This window comes from Dama dama, chromosome 5 (assembly GCF_033118175.1).
Source record: "Dama dama isolate Ldn47 chromosome 5, ASM3311817v1, whole genome shotgun sequence".
NCBI lineage: Eukaryota > Metazoa > Chordata > Mammalia > Artiodactyla > Cervidae > Dama > Dama dama.
The window spans coordinates 32,790,733-32,799,804 of record NC_083685.1 but is presented as its reverse complement, the minus strand read 5'-3'; the positions used below and the strand labels follow the sequence as shown (position 1 = coordinate 32,799,804).

The 9,072-nt window shown below is 41.5% G+C and overlaps 1 pseudogene; it reads right to left on the bottom strand.

The window, feature by feature from the left end:
- Positions 1-1,020: 1,020 nt before the first annotated feature.
- LOC133055764 (guanine nucleotide-binding protein subunit beta-5-like) lies at positions 1,021-2,020 on the bottom strand (annotated as a pseudogene).
- Positions 2,021-9,072: the final 7,052 nt, after the last annotated feature.

Here is a 9,072-nt window from a genome sequence, read left to right as displayed (position 1 = left end):
TAGAAAATTGGGCGGGGGGGGGGGGGGGGGGGGGCGGTATTTAAGTATCGGCAACTCTAGCCACTTAAATGAAAAGAAGATAAAAATGGAAATAAAGACTTTAAAGGTATGCTCAGTTGCTTAGCCGTGTCTGACTCTTTGTGACCCCATGGACTCTGGCCCACCAGGCCCCTCTGTCCATGGAACTCTCCAGGCAAGAATACTGGAGTGGGTTGCTATTTCCTCCTCCAAGGTATCTTCCCAACTTAGGGATCCAACCAAAATCTCCTGCATCTCCTGAATTACCAGGCATATTCTTTACTACTAGCACCACGTAGGAAGCCCTCATCAATCATCAGGGAAATACAAACTATAACCAAAGTTCAGAGTGAGATACCATTTTATTCTAATTATAATATAAAAAAATTTTTTTTTTCTTTAATGTGATAGCATCAGTGCTGGCAAGACTGTAAGATCCTGAGAACTAGCATGCACTACTGATGAGACTGTAAAAAGACACAACCATTTTGGAAGGCAATTTCACATTTTCTAAAGTCGAGTCCAATTCTTTTGCAACTCCACGGACTGTAGCCTGCCATGCTCCCCTTTCCATGGGATTTCCCAAGCAAGAATACTGGAGTGGATTGCCATTTCCTTTTCCAAGGGATCTTCCCAACCCAGGAACTGAAACTGTGTGTCCTGCAGATTCTTTACCACTGAACAACCAGCGAAGCCTACAGCACCAAAAATGAGTTGAGACTCATATGATTTAGAATAACTTTAAAAATAGATACATTTTTTTTTAAAGTTTGAAATAATAAACACTATACTTGAGGGTGTTCTCTTAGTGCTGAAGGCTTACATTGGGATCTTTCCAGGGTAATGGTTTTAATAGTAATGTTGGAGATGCTTGGTGAACTTCCAGTCATGGAGCTGCTCCCCTAAGCTAAGTTGCAATAAACTCTCAGATCCTCTAGAAACAAGATCTGTTTACATGTGATGATTTCAAATTCTACCCCCAGGTACCTATGCGCACTGTGATCAAGCCCAGACTCTGAGGGTATGATCTCATGATCCTGAGCAAAAGGCAGCCCCATTAAGGGAAACACATAGAGTACTAACATGGTTTTCATGTTCAAACAAGAGGTAACTGGGGACCCCTTCAGGACATCCCAGACGTTGATGGTATAATTGTTGTATCCAGCAGGATACACTGAGGGAGAAGTCCACGCTGGAAGCTGCCCAGAGGCGGTAGAGGCAACACACAGCAACATCTGATCCCGAAGCAAAGGCATCTCCACCCAGATTAGTATCAGACACTGGTAATGTCAGATTCTTGTGTTTGAAAGGCCTGCACACACTGTCCAGGGCGCATGTCCCACCCAATGGCGTTCTTGTCACATCCCCCGAACAAGAAGGTGGCCCAGGTCTCTGAGGGGGCCAGGTCCAAACAGACCACGTGCTCCCATGCCCATGGAAAGCTCTGCAGCAGCCGCCTGCTCTCCACCTTCCGCAGGGCACCTGTGCTGTCGCCGCTGGCCTTCGGGATCTGCACATTCGAGTTGGTGAAGCTGCAAGCGGACAGATAGTCGGTGTGCATAGCAACAGACTTCTTTTCGGCAGCCATGTTTTCATTTTGTCAAACGTCAGTAGATACACGAAACACTTAGTATCCAAACCACCGCATGCAATGGCATGTCCCGACGGGGCGTATGCACACACCGCCACCCACTTGCTGGTCATCGCGACTGCGCACTCCTTGTTAGTAAGTGAAGGAATCCCACACTACCATCTTCCCAAACTGCGAGGAGGTCACCATCCTCCTCTTATTCGTGAACCAGTCCATGCACAGAACCTTATTCCCATGGCCTTTGAGGGTCATTCTGGTCTTCATGACAAACTGCTCTGGGGCCTCCACGTGCTCGGCCACCTCGTACAGCTCCATGTCGGGCAGCTTGGCCCTCTCCTCCTCAAGTTTGCCCTTGAGGATCTCGGCCTCGCTCTTGAACGACGCCAGCATCTTGTTTTCACGTAGCCGGTCAGCTGCTGTCTTCTGGCGGGGTCCCACTTGGAGGGAAGCCGGATGCGAATTAGCAGGCGGCAAAGGCAAGACCAGCATCACGGTAGTCACAGGTCTAGCTGCCTCCCCATTCTCAGGCACATATCCTAGAGCAATGGATCTAACCTTTCTTGCTGACACAGTCCCTTAATATTTTTGAAAATGATAAACCTTCTTGCCAATTTTTAAATTGGCTATCATCTTTAATCAGAAGTGTTTGTAATAGTTCTGAAGGATGTTAATTCCCAGTTAAATATAAATATGGCATTATTAAATAAAACTGCGACATCTCTCTTTTTACATGTGTCTAAGGAATATGAATATAAGAATACATTTTTTAACCAACCATCATTTATTTGAAAAAACTGAATGAAGCTTTTCTTTAGCATTCAGAAATTTAACATCTGTCATGTTTCTCCTTAAACTTGTATCTCTATTTTATCTTCCTCAAATAATTTTATCCTAAAGGAATATATTTTATATTTGGAAGTTTATCAGCAAAAATATATGAATTTAGAAGATAAGAAAATAGTAAAAACAAAGCACTAGTGAATAAAATATAAACAAAAAGAATAAAAGTGGGGGGACTTCTGTTTCCAGGAAGACAGAGTAAATGTACTTCTTATTCTTCCCAATAAGGACAATTTATGAAGAAGAAAGGAGGAGAAAGACTGTTTAGGGACCATAGGACCCACAGAATGACACAGGGGTGAGTTCTTGGAGTATCTTATATCCAGACATGTAGCCAAAGAAATTGGCAAGCTGGAACTACCAATAGGCACATGTAAGCAGAAACTCCAACAAAAGCTCAATGCACATGAGCTAGTCCAGCTCAATGCACATGAATCTGAGCAAACTCTGGGAAATAGTGAAGGATAGGGAAGCCTGGTGTGCTGCAGTCCATGGAGTCACAGAGAGTAGGACATGACTTAGAGACTAAACAACAACAGCCAAAGGAAGCAGGAAAGGGGCAGCCTAGCAAAGAGAAGACTTAAAAATTAAAATAAAAAATACTGTCTTAACTTCATTCATTCAAACACCAAAGGAGGGGGAAAAAAAATGTGGCTCCACCTCAATCTTGCTAGCACAAACCAAGTGAGGAGCCTACACCTTCATCCTTATAAGACTATAAAAGTTACCCCAGTCCCCTCCCTGCCAGGATGGTTTCAGAGATGAGCAAGTAGGGAGACAAGCGTTTCCTCTCTCCTGGCTAGTTGACAAGCCTACCCTGCAGTGTTAGTGGAGACCACGTGGAGAACTGCAACTCCCAAACTCCTAACCCTGCCAAGCAATAATGAGGACTCTCCAACCATGTGTCAACAGAGCACACTGTTTTAAGAAACTTGTACTTCTATTTCCAACTGTCAGTGGCAAGGCAAATCTTCTCCTGCCAAGGTAGTGTCAACATAAATCCATCTAAAATAGGTTTAAATAAGCCATGGTCTCACAATATCATACAAAAATGTCCAGGTATCAGTCAAAACTCACTGCTTATACCAAGAAACAGGAAGATATAAAACTGAATGAAAAAAAGAAGTCAATAGATGCCAACACAAATATGACAAAGTTGTTAGAACTATCTACAAATATTTTAAAGTAGCCATCATTAAAATACTTTAATAAGCAACTATGGAAAACAAATGAAAAAGTAGAAAACCTCAGCAAAGAAATAGAATGTAGGATAGATTTCTGCATGATAGTAGACTGAGATACTCCTTTTTTCTCCTCTTCAATCTAGAAGTAAAGAATCTACAACTCCAAAAAGGTGCCTCTGCCCAATATACCAGAACACAGGAGAATTCCACTTATCTGCACACCAAGAGACGGGTGGACTAGAACACATAGAAGCAGGACTCGGGGAACACTGGAGGCAGTACCTGAAATCTTGGCTTCCAGCCCTACAGCTGAGAGCCGGCAGCCCTGTAGAACCTGGTAGAAGCTGGGAAGGTATTTCACACAACACCAGCCTCCTGGCACAGGCAGTTTGGGGAGCAGTGTCAGTAAAGTCTGGAACCCCATCCCTTCAGTTGCAAAGTGAAAGTTGCTCAGTCATGTCTGACTCTTTGTGACCTCATGGACTACACAGTCCATGGAATTCTCTAGGCCAGAATACTAGAGTGGGTAGCCTTCCCCTTCTCCAGGGGATCTTCCTAACCCAGGGATTAAACCCAGGTCTCCCACATTGCAGGTGGATTCTTTTCCAGCTGAGCCACAAAGGAAGTCCAAGGGCACCAACAATCCCAGTCCTCCACCCACCACTGGAAGCAGCAAGATCCATGAATATAACAACACATGACATGACAGGAGTACCCGTGACACCAGATCCTCCTGCACCACTTCCCTCCCACCACAGCTACAGAGCCTGCAAATTAGGGGCACAGCAGACGAGTCCATCTTTCCAGTGCTCCAAGCTGCAACACAAGCAGCACTTGCAGCAGCAAGACACCGACAAACCTGGAGGCGCAAGCACCAATACCAGGAGAACTCGGTGACATCTCTGACAAGGCAGTGGAAGGTCAAAAGTGCCAACTCTCAAATATAATCAGAGACAGATACCAAAGTCAGACATAGACATTACAATAAAGAAAACTAAGCCAATATCTGTTATGAATATAGACACAAAAATCTTCAACAAAATGCCAAACCGAGCAACTTATGAAAGGGATTATATACCATCACCAAGGGGACTTACCTCAAGAATGAAGGTTGGTTCAGCATATGAAAAGTAATCAATGTAATACACCGTTTCAGTAAAATCAAGGGAAACAAACCACATGATAGTCTCAATAACACAGAAAAAGCATATGACAAAATCTAACATCCTGTCAATAACAACAAACTAGGAATGAAAGGAATCTTCCTCAGTCTGATGGAGGGCATCTAGGAAAACTACACTGCCAATGATGAAAGACTGAAGACTTCTCCTAAAGATCAGGAACACATGTCTTCATATGTCTTGTGTATGTATCTGGAATTGCTGGGTCATATCCTGCTACTATGTTTACCAAACTAGCAATGTATGGAAGTTTCAATTTCTCCAAATCTTCACCAACATTTATTATTTTCATTCTTTTAGACTGTAGCCATGCTTGTGGTTGTGAAGCAATATTATACTTTGGTTTTGATTTGTATTTCCCCAATGATTGTTGAGGTTGATCATCTTATGTATTTAGGTCAATTCTATATCCACTTGACACATTATGTCTTAATTCAACACAATCTGCATTAATTGTGCATTTGTCAATAAACTTCAAATGGAAAAAATGAAAAAGAAAGTATTTTGTCTGAAAAAAATAATCAGAGACAGTGCAGGTAAGAGCAATCAAAAACTTATGCTATAAAACCACCTATTGGAAATAACAGAAGAGACTCTAATTGCTAACCTGTTGAATCCTTATTTTAAGAAAAAGCATTAGCTTCAGGTGCACAAGCAGGCAAACAAATGATCAAGCACCATGAAGAACCACAATAACACTATACTTTCCCCCAATATGCACACAAAGATAATTCTTCAGAAACCAAGCTTGAAGTTACAGAGAATTCAAAATAGTTGCCATGGAAAAATTCAAAAAGGCAGTTCAGTGAGCTCAGGAGTAAAATTAATGAACCGAGTGAACAGATGGAATACTTTACCAAAGAAACTGAAACTCTAAAATAGAACTAAGGAGAAAATCTGGAGTTGAAGAACTCAATAAACAAGCTGAAGAGTGCATTCAAAAGCACTGCAAATAAAGCAAACCTTGTGGAAGACAGAGTTAGTGATCTTGAAGATGGGAGTCCAGAAATGATGCAATTAGAAGAGGAAAGAAAATTAAATTGTTTTAAACAAGAAAATCTATGAGAGCTAGTGTATTCTTTTAGGAAAGGTAACATTAAGGTTATGGTTCCCCAGAAGGAGGAGAGAGAGAAAAAGAAGCAGAGTTTATTTGAAGAAATAATAGCTGAGAACTTCCCAAACCTGGGAAAAGAACTGGACACACAAGTCCATGAACCTAAGAGAATAGCTTGTTCCTGCAAAGCAAAAAGAATGTCTCCAAGACATATCATATTAAAATTGACAGAAGTCGATGACAAAGAATTTTGAAAGGAGACATGGAGGATGCATGAGACAAGTGCTCGGGCCTGGTGCATTGGGAAGACCCAGAGGGATCGGGTGGAGAGGGAGGTGGGAGAGGGGATCGGGATGGGGAATACATGTAACTCCATGGCTGATTCGTGTCAAGGTATGACAAAAACCACTACAATATTGTAAAGTAATTAGCCTCCAACTAATAAAAATAAATGGAAAAAAATAAATAAGTAAAAAGAGCCATGGAATGGGTGGCAACTTACAAAGGAGCCCCCATTAGGCTATCAGCAGTTTTCTTATCAGAAATACTACAGGCCAACAGGGAGTAGAATAGCATTTTCAAAATACTGAAAGATAGAAACTGTCAACCATGAATACTCTACCCAGCAAAATTATCATTTAGATATGAAGAGCAAATAAAGGCTTTCCTACACAAACAAAAGCTGAGGGAGTTCATCACCACCGGACATGCTTTATAAGAAATGTTGACCAGAAACAAAAACGCAGAAGTACACAGAACTTTGACTGGGCTCCCCAGCTGTGGAGTCTGACGTTGGGAAAATTAACTCTCTTCAGTGTTTAGCTTGTTTGAAAACCAGTGGGTTTATCAGAAGGCTGTAAGAAGCCAATTCTCCACTCCTGAAATGTACAGGCACACCCTTGCTTACTTGTGGGAATGAGGCATGGGCAGCAGATTGGAAATAGCCTGAGGCTCAGGCCAGTTTCCTGTAATCACAACAGGGTGCACCCCAATGCACACTGGGGCCCTATTCCAGCCCCTCTTTCTCTAGGACTACTGCTGCTCTCCACTGGGGCAAAGGTGCCCTTGCCAGGGGAGGACCGCACGCATGGAGGAAGCAGAGCCAGCTTACACATGACAATGCTTCTGAATGGAACCATGGCAACGGTTTCCAGGGAGCATGAGGAGGCAGTGTGCTGGAGACTGCCTGGGGCTCTGACAAGCCTGGTGGGACAGTCCCAGCATGTACCCCAGGTCACACCAGGTGATTGCTGGAGCCCTTTCTGCCTCTGCCCTCCACTGGGGCGGGGAGTGCCCTTGCTGAGCAAGCACACCCTTACAGGCAAAGAAACCAGATAGGACTCAACTCCCAGAGCTTCTGCTCCAGCACCTTGGGCCCTGGTTCTGACCCTAATTAGAGCAGGGAAGTGATGGTCCCTGAGCAGAGGAGAAGCCTAGCTCACACCCGGTACTGGCTCTAACCACTCCATCTCCAGCCCCACCTCCAACCAAGGTGATAGCTGCCAGCACACCCTGGAAGAAGATGTGATCCATGCTCACTTCAGACCCAGTTCTCCTATCAAAGCCACTGGGTACACACAACTGCATAGGGATGCTCACACATAAAGACACCCCTTCAAGACTGGGGTAAGTAGCAGTATCACCAAATTTCATAGCAACAGAGAAAGTTAAACAGAATGATAATCAGCAGGTAAAAAAAAAAAAAAAAAAGAAGGAAGAACATTGCTATGTTAAGAAGTAAGAAAGAAACCAGCAAATAGAAATATGGGTGAATACAATAGGCCTTTTTCCCTGCTCTAGAGTATTCTGAATCATGTTTGACAACATGATTGCATGTTGCATGATGCAACAATTATAATATGGTGGTTCTAAATATAGACAGCTGTATTTAAAATAATGGTATTATTTTAATATTACTTTAAATAGATGGTAAAGGGATGTAGAGGATGGCAGAATTGCTATACTTCACTTGAACTGATAAAATGATGATACATGTGTTTATAATGTAAACCAAGAGAAACCACTAAAAAAGAAAATGCTGAAAACATACTTCAAAAACCCTAAAGATAAATCAAAATGGATTATTAAAAGTGCTAAATAATCCACAAAAAAAAAGCAGGAAAAAGGAAATAAAGACCAAGTACAAAAGAAAACAGAAAATAAAATGGCCAATTTAAGCCTAAGTCATCAATAATTTCATTCAATATAAATAGTCTAAATATACAAATTAAAAACTAGAGATTGGCAAAGTGAATTAAAAACTTGAAACTCACTTCAAATATAGTGATATGCATAGGTGAAAGGGAATAAAATAGAAATATAAAGAAAATGTAAATATTTTAGTCAGATGAAAGCATGAATATTTTTTATTTATCTTCTCTGCCCTGAGAGGAGATAAATCCACAATTGAGAATTTAATACTCATTTTCTTAACAATTGATCAGATATCAGATAGAAAATTATTGGTAGCATAAAATAAAGATTCAATGAATCAACAGAATCTTATTGTCATTTATACAACACTTCATTCAACAATGGCAGATTTTTTTTTTTTTTTCAAATACCCATGGAATATATACCAAAGGAGATCACATCCTGGGCCATAAAAAATTGTCAGTTAATTAAAAATAAATCATTTTGTTGTTGTTGTTCAGTCGCTAAGTCTGACTCTTTGCAACCCCATGCAGTATGCCAGGCTACTCTGTCTTCTACTGTCTCCGGGAGTTTGCTCAAATTCATATCCATTTAGTTGGTGATGCTAACCATCTCATACTCTGCTGTCCCCTTTTCCTTTTGCCTTCAATCTTTCCCAGAATCAGAGTCTTTTTTAATGAGTTTGCTCTTCCTATCTAGTGGCCAAAGTTTTGGACCTTCAACTTTAGCATCAATCCTTCCAATGAATAGTCAGGGTTGATTTCCTTTAGGATTAACTGACTTAATCTGGTTGCAGTCCAAGGGACTCTTGAGTCTTCTCCAGGACCACAAGTTGAAAGCATCAGTTCTTTAGCTGTCAGCCTTTTTTATCATCCAGCTCTCACATGTGTACACGACTACTAGAAAAACCATAGCTTTGACTATACGGACCTTTGTCAGTAAAGTGATGTCTCTGCTTTTTAATACGCTGTTCTAGGTTTGTCATAGCTTTTCTTCCAAAGAGTAAGCATCTTTTAATTTCATGTCTGCAGTCACCATCTTCAGATCATA